Source organism: Micropterus salmoides, unplaced genomic scaffold (assembly GCF_014851395.1).
Source record: "Micropterus salmoides isolate LMB-PRFRI ecotype aquatic unplaced genomic scaffold, ASM1485139v1 Ms_hic_scaffold_17, whole genome shotgun sequence".
Classification (NCBI taxonomy): Eukaryota; Metazoa; Chordata; class Actinopteri; order Centrarchiformes; family Centrarchidae; genus Micropterus; species Micropterus salmoides.
The window spans coordinates 33,777,157-33,790,835 of record NW_024040817.1 but is presented as its reverse complement, the minus strand read 5'-3'; positions in this window follow the sequence as shown (position 1 = coordinate 33,790,835).

Genomic DNA, 13,679 nt, shown 5'->3' with positions numbered 1-13,679 from the left:
TCCCAAAGCAAGCTCAGATCTGCTGAACCACATTGTTGTGCAGTCTCCACCGCTCGGCTGGGGGCCAGCCCTCAACATGAGGTCAGCCACCGCCGTTCTCCAAGCCTGGGACGTGAAGGGCTTTCAAAGCCGTGGATTGGACTTCGCCCTGTTTGTTGATGTATGCACTGGAGGAAATGCACTACCAAACTAGAAACACAGCTTGGAGTGGATTATGGATGTGTGGTGTGTGGCCCCTCAGCAGCACCCATGCATGAGACCCCCAGAGGCGCAGGTCCTCCTGCCCTAGAGTTGAAGGGGCAACTCTAGGGCATCACCATTGCCTCTTGAGGTCCAGGCTGGCAAACCAACATTGTAGCCGTCACATGTGCAGCAAGCAGCGGTAGCACCTGATGGACTACTGCCCTGAGGCCCAACAGTAGCATCACTGACAGCGCTGCCACAGCTGTCCCCTGCTGCAGCTTGTGGACCACCAAGCGACGCGCACAGATACGCTTTTGGAGTGTTGTAGTTGAGCACAATCTCCAGATACTCAGTTTGCTGCAGCGGCTGTAACATCGTGGAAGCGGACCATTATGGCCACCCGGACTCAGCGGTCAGGCTAGCTAAGTGGACGCCCGGGCCTCACCCACCGTATCACTCGGTTCTGACCGGGAGAGCGACGTGGAGAGCGACGTGGAGAGCGACCCGTTCAACACAGCTAGCTCAATGAGATGGGGTTGGTGGTGGGGAATTAGCACTTCTATGAATGTAATGTGTTTCTAATAAACAGTTTAACATTTACAAGCATCACCACAGTGTACACACAAGCAGCACATGTTAGAACAGTGGCTTTGTGAACACAAGGCCGCAGGGCGAACCCTTAGCCTCACCCCAGGAATTAACGTTAGCACTTTGATGAGAGAAGTTAACTTAGCTCTTTGAGGAATGTAATTAACATGTTTTACTCAAAACTGTTCCACATTCTCAAAAGCCTTACCATAGTTTTACACAAACAGCACTTGTAAAACAATGGCGTCTTGAACATCAGACGGGGGATTGTGGCGGCGTCAGCAGGCCTCTCTCCCTCCATAATGGTCACTTGTCGCTCCCTTCCCCAGGTCGGATGGCGGGAAGGCCTGGACTCGTCCGAGCAGAACGTGGGTCACATCGCCCGGGTGCAAAGATAATTTTTATAAGTGGCGACTCCATCCGTGGAGGTGGTGAATTCAGTGAGCAGTTTGCCGTTTGCTGAAGTAAAAAGGATGCTGAGGGAGTAGGGACACTGCTTATTTATATGTCACGCACATATCGGTAGCGACATCCTATTGGTCGGCTACGTGCATGATAAATTTCAGTGGGCAAGTGCGTGCGTTTGATTGGAGGAGGTAGTACCCCCATAGAGTCCAGTAGAGGGCGGAGCCTGTTTTTATTTATTTATTGTGTTTTTAGTTTTTATTTATTTATTACCCTGCTTCTCACTAGATATATCACCTCAGTAAATGCTTTCCTAATGAGCTTATGGTCTTAATCACTAGTTTAAAGACTTCTTTGATACAGCATGATGTTCATTTTCTAAATCATGGTCCCATTTAGAATTAAATAGACTATAAAGCAAGGTTCGCTTTAGTGCGTGGCTACCTTGTGATTGACAAGTCCCTACCATGGCGACTTGTCAGGCATAGCAATGTGTATATGGTCACTTCTGTTTCCAGAAATCCAAGATGGTGACAGCCAATATGCCAAACTCAAGACTTCAAAACGGTACTCCACAAAAAAATGAGCGATGTCACAGTGGCTACCTTCAGTTCTTTTACACAGTCTATGGTTTTGAGCATCCCCAGCCCATTAACAATGCATGCTCGAGCCCAATTTGTTTTCTTTATTATTTGTTACTCATTCAATTGTTATTGATCCTGAGGCAATGGGATGGCATGCTAACAGAGAAAGAGGAATAGAGAACTGATATGATTAGCATTCCCCAAAACCAGCAGATAAAATAGGTATAGTATGCATGAAGGTATGTATTTGCATGCTTGTGAGCCTGAGATATGAGTTGATATGTGCATATGATAATGTCTTTCAGTCCCTGTAATTGGAGACCTATGATCAATGCCAGGATGCTAAGCAGTGCTGAGCAGCATGGGGAATCAGTTGCTGGGTTGCAGAGATGCTAATGAGCAGAGCAACAGGACAGGGATCAGAACACACAATCAGAGAAAGGAGATAAAGAAGGAAGATGATCAATGAGTGTGATTTGTGCTAAAGTGCTGTGCTAGGGAATTTGTCTTTCTTCTTCAGGGGGCGTTCCAGACCTTATGCTTGGGTATTGGATAGAGAAGTATAACAAGTGCAGTAACCAAATAACCTATGAAATTATTTGTTTTACAGTAGCATGCAAGCCTGTAGCAAAACCCCTTCTCTTTCTCTCTCTCAAACACACACAGACACACACACGCTGATGCTGATAGTCACTCTTGGCAGCTTAGTATTCACACACGACCACATAGCTGTGAGGGAGAGGCCCTGGAGTGGATGGAGAGGAGAAGCATAATAGAAAAACTCATTTGAAGGGAACTCAGGAGCCCAGGACCACATTAAGCTCAGCCGCCGGCCTGAATGAAAGATCATGTCGAACTCGTCACACAGTGAGTATGTGTGTGTGTGTTCATTTTGTCTCTCTCCCCAATGAGAGAGAGAGACAAAATAAAAACAGTATACATATGATAAGAAAAGATGAAAAAGATGTGAAAATCAAATAAAGAAGGCTGAGTGTGCAAAGAGAGTAACATATTCAACACAGTCCCATGACTCTCCAGGCTATAAAATTTTCTGGGTCTGTTTTCATCCTTTTTTCAATGGATTTCACAGGCGGCAACTTTAACAGACAAACTGTTTTCCTGCAGTTTACTCCAGAGTTTTAACAGTTATTGATTCTTCTGGACCAAAGCATTGTGTATTCAGTCCTGAATACAAAACATACCCGGTAGGAGTGTTATAACAGCGGCTTGCTGACTTAACTCTTAAACGGCCAAGTTCTGTTACTGAGACAACTTGTGTAAATTGAAATTATACCATACAGCAGCTGATGAAATATTTTAAGATTCATACTACGATCATGATCCCGTTTTTTCCAGACAATCCCCCGTGTGAACGTCTGCCAAAGCCCACAGTCAGGAGAACACTGCCTCTAATGCTACAATGCCACAGAGGGAGCTAACCTCCTTTTACCCCTCCTGCTCTCTGTCTCTGGCTTGAATTTCCTACAGGCACCGAGATGATTTTAGCCCATTTTCTTTCATTTTGTCGAGGTCAGACAGAAGGAACACATGTGGGATTCAATCTTTGAAAAAATAAAAATCCTTTTTTACCTTCTTACTCTTCACTTCCTTTGTCCGTCCTTTCCACCCCTATTTAGCCAAGGTCAAGGAGATTTTTGTCAGAACTCCTCTTTCCCAGTTATTCCTGCCTGCTGTGGTCCCATGTCCCAAGCCGAATTGTCATGCGGAAATTGAAAGTATGAAGGTATGGACATCCTGGGAAGGTCCATCACTGCATTTATGCTGCTTCATACGTCCACACTTCTTACTGTTTCTAAAATGTCAGAGCAGAGGGTCTCTGAATAAAACATCTTTCTCTCACTTTGTAAGGATCTACCTTGGAATGAACTTGAAGAGTGACTGACCCTTCCAGTTACTTTTGAGATATATTCAATCACATGGATGCCCTCTGTGCGCAACAATGCAGCTAAGAGATGGACAGATTTACAGATCACACAAGAGCATATTTTGAGGCGCAATATATTTTTTGGAGAATTAGTTGTACTTGACTCAGCCTGACTTGAGTCATCTCTAGCACTCAGTTTAAGTATGTTAGGCCAAAAATACTTTCACACTGCAGTTTTCAGAAACACAAACTCAAACAGAGGTTTGAGTCAGAAAGATCACCAGGTTTTCATAACAGTCATTTTAATAAAAATACAATCATGTAACAGATAAATTAATTATAGTGATAATATTGGTGATAATGTCTAATTTAACCACAGTACTAATTGTGGACATTGACCACTTCACTCTGATCACAGCAGTGCAGCTCCTGCCCAAAGGTTATGGCTGGATTAAATTGTATAGTAAAATAACTCATAGTCTTCAGGAAAACATGACTATTAAGTCATTTGTTAATTTAAAAAAAGAAAGAAGATATTTTATTTTCATAGGAAAAAGTAATGCAGACATTGAAAGTGTACTTTTACTGCACATGAACATCTCTACTGGAGGCTCATTAATTAAAACACTGTGGTCAGTTTAAAAAAATGTTAGTTTTTAGTGTCAAAAGGAACAAAAAAATACTGCAGAAGTGAGCACCATGCTAGTAGCCTATGATATGCTCTTTTCAGTACTCTAACTTTAAACAATCGATTAGGCAGACCCCACGTCTGTTACATGTGTTTTTCGTCCATGCCTCTCTCAAAAGCTGCTGCTCAAACTACAATTAGGCCTTACCACGTCTAACCCACATGACTTGGAATGAGCTTAAACAATCAATTCCAGTAGTGAGTTCCTATTGAGTTTTAATCAAGATTTCTACTTTGTTCTGTCTTCTCTCACGGTTGCCTGGCCTGCAGATTTCACAGGTCAAGGAACCATTCAGAAAGCTTTAATTAGCTTTCCCAAGCTAATGAGTTCTCAGGCATCATACAAATTGTTCTGTCAAACCCTGACTTTGAGCCAGGTCTTGCCAGCTTGAATTGTTTGGGTGTGAGCTCAACAGAATGAAGGACTTTTAATCATATTCAAATTCATTACCCTCCAATTGGGTAATGTTTCATTCTTCTCAGTCATTTTGCCTCTTATTCGTAGTTAAAGCTGCCCCTCTGCCCGTGACAGACACCGCCAAACTGTTTAGTGTGACTTCCATCATCATTACACTGGATGGATCCATCCCCGGCACATTGAGGGGAAATTGTAATAACAAGTCGAGGCTGATGGACTGAGAGCAGGAAAAGGAGGCGACACAGAAGAAAGGTAATTTCGGACGGGGTAAATTTGAGCATCGCATTCCTTCAGAGAGACAGCAGGGCAGTGAGGAAGCACAGACAAAAATATGAGCTTTGGTTTAAAGATGAAATATCGCAGTTCGACCCCATTCCCTTTTCCCCAGATCTAATTCAGCTCGGCCTAAATGGGGATGGGTATTGCCTAAGCCGATAACTTGCCGGACCTGAAGTGTTTTTAAAACAAGTTTCCGGGGGAACTGAAATTCAATCGTGTGAGCAGTAAATGAGGAGGAGATTTATGTGGCTGTGCGTGGGAAAAGGGTATAACAAGGCAGCAGCGGCAGTCGCTTTACACTTTGTCAAATTCACAAAGAAGGCATTAGGGTTTTGACCCACTTCAAGCAGTGCCGGAATAATGCTGCTGGTCTCTAATGCTGCCATAATGGTCGTTGTCATCATCCTTGTCAACTTTATTCTCACTGTCATTGTCATCTTTTTCACGATTGAAACTCTGCCCGAAGATTATTAGGCTACTTATAATCTCATGACATTTTTGCATGTTATTGCTTCCCATGTCATGCTGCATCATGATGTTACTGTCATCGCTTCGGGAGGGGTGTTTTCAAGAAAAGGAGTCATAAAGTAAAAGGACCATAGAGAGGTTATTTACCTCTCTCCATCTCTTTCTCCCAATTTCTCCATCTCTCTTTCTCTCACTAGCTTGAGATGTGAGACTGATAGAGGTTGGAGCACAGCCACTTGCTGTCAGATCCCAGCTAATGGAATCAACATGGTTGACGGATAAACCCCCCGAAAATAAGTTGTCAGAAAGCTGCAGGCCCTTCATCAACCTCCCTGCCATATGTGGCACTGCCTTGACCCCTCCCAATGCCATCTCGGGAGGGTGTTTTATCTTCAGCATGCTGAAATTAGGTTTCATCTTTTTATTTATTAATGTATACTGGTTGTTCTCTGACATAAAGAATCAGGTTATGGTTGATCTTGGGTTCACAAAGATGCTCTGAGGGATGGGTTTACCGTATAGAATCTTGAGTTTAGTTATGTAGCTACACATAAAACGTATGATTCATTAAGGCAATAGTTTGACATTTTGGGATTCTTTAGGAGTTTTGACATTTGGGAAATATGCTTATTCACTTTTCTTGTCAGGAGTTAGAGGAGAAGACCAATTCCACTCTCACGCCTGTACACTATATATAGCTACAGCCTGCAGCCCATTTACCGACCATCGTCTCTAAAGCTCACTGATTAACATGTCAGTGTTAATTAACACAAAAAATGAGGTGAAAAAACAACACATTGTGGTTTTAAGAGGGGGTTATGTGCCCTATTGGTTAGGCACAGTAACTTTCTGGTGACAACAAGACTCCAGGGAGATACTGCAACTGCCCACAAACTAGTCCGCTTTTACACTTTACATACAAATTAAATAAACCAAATAATTAATTAGTAGTTTCAGAGGTTCTGGTAGTTGCATTTTTGTGCCTTTGGACAGAGCCAGCCTAGCCGCAGGCGGCTGCTTCATATTTACCTTACAGACATGAGAGTGGTATTGATTTTCTTATCTAACTCTTGGCACCAAAGCAAATAAGCTCAATACCCAAAATGTTGAACTGCTCCTTTAATATAAGCAGCAGGATGCCTTGAGCCAGAAAGTTTCCAAGTCCTTATTTAAAATACAGACTGACCCCAGAGGAAGATATATGCATTTAAAAATAGGAAGTAAAGCAGCTAACACTGAAGAGTTAAGCTAATTCAATTGAGGACAATTTACATACATAGAGCGCCAGCAGAAAAACAGAGGTAAGATAAGACAAGTTAGTCCGAGGTAAACCTGAAGCACTGGGTCAAATACCAGGAGCATAAACAAAGATGTGTGTTTGTCCAGTTAAATAATTTCCAGACTGTGTGATGTGTACCTTCCACTGGGAAGTGCCAAATTCCCCAGACCACCTCTGGCCAGTAGAGATAGAGGGAAAAGGAGAAAATGAAGAGAGTGAACTGCATCTGAGCTCAAGAAACACAACGACTTGCTGTGCTCTCTCTCCCTAGAATATATCAAAAAGCTTTATTTACTTTATGCCTTAAAGGATCTAATGTTCTCTGAAGGAATTTTGCCCGTATACTGACATAATCAATACCATATGTGAGTAAAAGAAATTTCTCACCAGGACTGCATTCACAACGGACTTATTATACAATCTTCCACAGTTGTGCCCAAGGGATGGAATTGACCACAAGAAAGCCTGGTGTCTACAGTATTTGTTTCATGTAGGTCTGCCTACAAGAAAAAAATCCTTCTGGATAGATTTTGAAAATTCTTCTACAGTGCAGTACGTTTTCTCATACGACCTAACCCTCATCCAGTTGCCAGAATCCATGAAAGCAGTTGTTATCAGTGCCAGCCTGCTGCTATTTTCTCCTACTTAGAATCAATGGATGTGGGCTAATCTGTCAAATGGAGAAGTCTCCTTCTTCTGATATTCATTTTGAAAAAAGGTCTACCAGTTTTCCAAACACTGATTTGATTAACAACAGACATGCAATGTAGACAAGTAGAAGTAGGTCAAGGGTTTCACACATCCTGATCCTGCATCCCTGATCCTTTTTGCACAGTACCTCAGAGCTCCACCAGGAGCCACTGTAGATCCACCTGTGCTACAGAGACAGCAAGACAGAGGGGTGGTGGAGGTAAAAAGAACTCAACGTATTAGATCAGCCACCCCACTGGTTTTGTATACCGACATCTGTGCTCTATAACCCACTTGACAAGATTAAAAGTCCAAACATATAAACAAATAGACAATCTGCATCCTGGCTTGCAGAGGCTCAGTCATTGAGCCCAGCTCTCTCCCTCCGTCTTCTTCCGCACCGTGTGAACTGCGGAAGAGACGGCGAAGAGTTTTGGAGCATAATTTAGGGCTGCTTATACGATCACAAAATGTGACCCACTTCAATGCTGCACTGACTAAAAGACGCAAGATTCTAATAATATTTCAGGAGACACTTCTTCATAAATCTTGAATGGTGTTCCATGAGTGTGGATAGATACAATCCCTAACCTCTCCGCTTTTGGCTTGTGGGTGCTGGTGCACGGCTGTGCCATTGTTTGCACACTGAAAGAGAAAAAGAAAGCGAGACAGAGAGAAATGACTGATGACAGATCCACAATGCTCAGCAGTACATCTCTCACTACACAGCCATGCAGCCAGACATCCTCCAAGCTAAGGCATCCATCCATCCATGCTCTTGCTCGCTGGTGCTTTGTGTTTTTTGTTTAGTTTGTTTGTTCTGACATGTTAATGGGACAGTTGATGGACTGGCAGTCTGATCCAGCTAGAGGGGCAGGGGCTGCTGGGTTTATGTTATTCTGACAGCGAGGGGGAAGGTCAGCACGCTCATAGCTCACCTGCCTTCTCCTCTCTTCTTCTCTGTCTCACTTTCTGCTCTCCCTCATCCTTCCAACCAGATTTCTGCCTTTGTCTCGTTTGCTTCCAGCTCCCACGGTGTGTTTTTGGGAACATTCGTCTCGGCTCATTTCCTCTCTCATGTTTAGAGCTCTTCTGAAACATTTCCCCAATGATTGACCGACAGCTGCAAGGGAAATTGGGACAATAAATTAGATGAACTTTGATGCAATACCGAAAGTAATACCCTGCAACAAGAGAAAATCTCAAATAACACCTTCTGCAAGGAAAACAAGGCTAAAGGCAACAAAAGCATTATGAAACTTGCAGGGCTAATCTCTGGAAGAGTTTCTTCAGCCTGCAGACTGCCAGGGGGGGAAATGTTTTGAAAGTAAGCACAGTGAAAGAAAATACAAACTAAACAGGAACAGACACACATGGATTTGCATGTGCATGCACCTTGTACTGTTGACTTTAAAGCGAAAATCTTTCAGGTATACTTCCATACAAAAAGCACCTAGAAATGTAAGTATGTAAAAACTTTTGATTATGTTGCAACTTCAAAACAAATGCAAAACCATTTCGAAAAGAATTCGCCATATGCTTTTCCATCTCTTAATTCCAGAGAGCTGCATGGAATTTGGTCAGTATTAATGGCTGACCAGGTAGGCCAGTGTGTTGCATGCCATAACAAGCCCAGACCACATTAGGCTGGTGAGAAGGGGCGATGGAGGAGGTGGATAACTCACTGTGAGCAGGGGAGATCCACAGCACAGCCACGCACCACTAATGATACTGAGGAGTGCAGCAACACTCCACAAGTCCCCTTTTCCAATGCTTTCATCTGGTTCGGACCCAAGAGCAAGCGGCAACAGGGAATGTTGACCCGTAGCACCAGAAGTCTGTATCTTTATGTCTGTTTGTTGTACTGCAAACAAAATCTAATTGAAGAACACCTCTGCCCGCAACTATGCATGTGAAAGCAGTATTTGTCATATTACGACAGTTACATGGTTCCTTTTGGTGATCAATTTTGCAGAATGCCAGCTCAGCTTGCACTGACATAGTTGTATGTCTTATGGTCAAGTGTTGCAATTAAATTGTCAGTTGAACAGAATAACAGCAAGTGTCAAATATTTAAAATAAATAAACAAATGAAGTAGATATTTAACTTTTCCAATCATTTATAAATTCCAAATCTTTCAATTCAATTGTCCTTGTTACATAATTTATAAAAAATCTGATTTTATTTTCATATTTGATCATCATAATAACTACATAAAAAGATGCTCTGCACAATACTGCTATACAGAAAAGCTTTGTTCTTTGTTACTACTGACACTAAAAATGTTAATTTGAGTTAATGCCTTCTAGACAATAAACAACGCCTCTGGTATCTTTTGTACCATGTGCAATCAATATAATGAACAAACAGCACTGAACTGTCCCCATGCCAGGATATTTTATTAAGCTGTATCAACATTTGCAGACATATTGCTGCACTGCTGATGATTTGTGTTCCATGTTGTGGTTCTTATTTGTATTATGCTGTGTTATAATGTTTGTTATTTTTGCTGTTGTTTTTTGATTGTTGAGACAAAGACACATCTCTTGCCCTGTTGGGGCAATAAAGTTCACTTCTAATTTGCTTTGTTTTTAAGAGGCTGGATGTGAGCTATTTTAAAAAGATGGTTGAAATGTTTTCATAGTCAGCATTTATAGGACACCAAGAAAAGTGATTCACAAGACAGTTTGAGGTACTACATAAGACCTACGGACTGAGTTTATTATCTTAGATAAAATATTTACTTTATCTTCAGTTTGGCCCATCAACAATCTCATTTTAGTCTTTACCCAGAAGCAAAGATCTCTCTTGTGTAATATCGTTTGAGGTTAGAAGACAAACAAACAATACATTTTGAATAGCACGTGTGGGATAGCTTACATACACACTGTACAACCATAGGACATAGTTACATCAGTCATTTTTATGTCATGTTTATTAACCACCACACCTACACCTTTGTAAGGCAATTTCAAACCTATAGTTTGTTTGCTCTTGTCAGTATCAGTGGAAGAGTTGGTGAACATAAATTTCCCTTTAGTTTCATTTCATTTCCCAAATAAGCTATGTGAAAATGTCCGCTCCTCTCATTGGTTAATGTGTCTAGGGAGGGAGTGAAAAAGTAAACTCAGCTAGAATGTCCTATCCGTCCAAATATATGTAAGTAGGTAACGTACTTTGCTGCTAGTTCAGGTCAGGTCTTGATGAATACTCTGGCTAGCTGCTAGCAACCGTTGATTTCACTCAACCACATCCCAGTAATCAAAGTGCCTATGGCAACAGGAGCCTTTCAGCAGAGTACGAGAGTGAGGTTGGATCACTTTCTCACCACAAAGGAGAACAATACGGCCTTGAAACACCCTTAAACGCGGAGTCTTGGGTCAACTTCCAAGCCAACTCTAGTTCAGTCATTTTGTGAAGTCAAAGCAAAACAGAACAACCACAAGATTTTGTGACAGACTGTATTTTAGCCTGAATCCAAAAGCTAATCCACTATTTAATCCATCTCCTTGCCTTGAACTCAAAAGAAAGCAATCAGCATAAGAGATGTATAGCCAACAGTTATGCAACATCATTGGTAATCACGGTGAAAAATATGTGCAGATCTCCCTGATCAATCAAAACGTGATAGGTTGATGATGCAGGATGACACCAACACCCAATGAATGTGCTAAATGTCTGAATACACACAGTTCGAATACAAACCGGGCCAGAACTAAAATGTCAAATGTACCACACTACAGGGGTGAAAGCACCCTCAACTAATTTAAGGTAGAGTTAAGCAAGAAGTAGAAATAGTTAATTGATGGTGATGGTTCTAATGTGTGTTTGTGTACGTGCTGAATGAGTGCATATGTTGCAGACATTTTTGGGAAGCCAGTGATGAATGACAGTGAATGTGATTCTGGGAATCTTGAGGTATGGAGTTTCTGAAATTGTTTAACAAGTCCATAAAAATTGATAAGAGGATAAGATAAATGGTGCTCTGATGTAGCATTCAACCAGGCCATTAGCAATAGCTTGTAAACCCCCATCAGATGACGATTTTGGGAAGAAACAAAAAAAACAGTACAATCAAGAAAGTAACTTCTCTCTCCAGAAAAGGCCAGATAACAAACAATCATTAGAGAGGGAGAGAGAAAGAGAAAGACTGAAATCAAGAGAAAACGAGAGATGGAGAGACTGAGAGAAAGAGAGAGGAAATAAGGCTTGTTGTTTTCTGCCAATCCTTAATTATCTCTCTCTGTTTATTTACTCTCCATCCATCCCTTTAAAGCTGCGGGGCCTTTAACACCCTTAATCAACCTCTCTCCCCAGCAGGGCCTGTAGCAGGCATCTTCACTCGCCTACGTAATTGACTCTTTGTGTTTGAGAGGCAATAAAAGTTTATGACTATTAAACATAACATCAAGCGGGCTGTCTTTTTCCCAAACTATTAGCGAGGGGAAGGCACGCTGTGAACCGATAATTAATTGCTTACTCTGGGGATGCCTAATTACCAATTGTTGGTGTTATTAGCTGATTAGCGGGTGGATTTGACAGCCCTGAAAGGCTGTCAATTGACAGAAGAGAGGACGGGGCATCCATTGGTGCTTGGAGGTGCTGACATAATTGGTCTTTATTTTTTGAAGTACGCAGCTTACACAGCCTCATGGCGAGCAGGAAGTGACTGAGCTCTTGAATGAATCCCGAGGCTCCTAGTTGATTTAATAGTGGTGGACTGGAAATAAAAAGGCTAAAGGATAACTGACTGCTTGTTTAAGTTCTGACGACATGACTCGTGTGTTGGATTCTTACATGAATTATGCAATATGTTAGATGTACGGTATAGCCAGTGACATTTAATCCAGTGTTTCCCCCATGTGTTCCAGCCCTCCAGGACATTCTATGTTCGACACAATCTCATCCAGGTGACACCTTGGGGGTCAGAGCATATAGAAACCAACAATAGCCACTTTCTTCTCTGTATAATTGGGTGTATTTTTAGAGTTCGGTTTGAAATTGATATGGGAGACAGGGGTGCTGCTCAGTGATCTATCCTTTGGTGCCAACCTTGGTGGCCGCAGTGACAAATTTAGACATAGAGTGTTCTCTTTCACCAAATTAGATCAGGCCAATGGGCCATGAAAAACTTGTCTTGCCACCTCTGTTTTGTCCCTGGGAACAAGTGAAAGCCAAACTGAAATTAACTTCCCAAGTCAGAAGTTCTATCAATACTTCTACACTCAACCACATTTACCCATACTGTATCAAGCTGTGACAGCGTGGTTGTCGAGCTACCCAAACATGAATAAATTATATCTCATAAATTAATGATGGCATTTAACGGTATGTTGGTATTCAAGTTATATTTGTTTGTTTTTGAGCCATTAAATATAAATTAAAGAAGAAAAACACAAGTTAGTTAAAGGTTTCAGTCGCTTTAAAATTATGTTATGGGTTGTTGTGTTTTTAGTCCAGGCCTTTGAAATGTTTACTCCATTAATTCTAACCCAGCCCCTTACAAACATAGAGAAAGCTTAACTAATTATCATATATAATGATGTATTGCATCAGTTGTGACTCTCTAGAGGAAGTAAAAGTTGTAACAAGGTTTGTTAGGGTGAACGTGTGTATGCCCCGTTGAGTTGCTCTGTAGGTCTCTGTGTTGTAGCTTGGCTACTTGCTCTACTATGTGTGTGTGTGCGCGCGTGTTTGTGTGCAGGCATGGGGGCGGCTGTGGCTCAGGAGGTAGAGCGGGTTGGCCGTTAATTGGAAGGTGGGCGGTTCAATCCCTGCTTGCATGTCGAAGTGTCCTTGGGCAAGATACTGAACCCCGAATTGCCCCTGGCGGCTGTTCCGCCAGTGTAGGAATGTGTGTGAATGTTAGTTTCCGTTTGAGCACTTAGGCTCAGTGTATGAATGTGTATGACAGATGTAGTGTAAAAGCGCTTTGAGTGGTCGAAAAGACTAGAAAGCCGCTATACAAATACGGAGCATTTACATTTACTTAGAGCAACCTATCCAACAGTGGACCTCAACGTTGTTACACAAGAGGGGACTAAAAAGTGAACAGGCCCTGTTGGACATGCTTTAAATCATGCTAAAATCATGTCTAAAACCATCTGGTAAATTTTTTTAACTATTGTCAAAAGGGGACCTGCAGCCGTGTGAGTGTTTAAGTCTGTACTCAGCAGTGCCTCTAGTGTATAAAGCAGAGATTTTAACGACT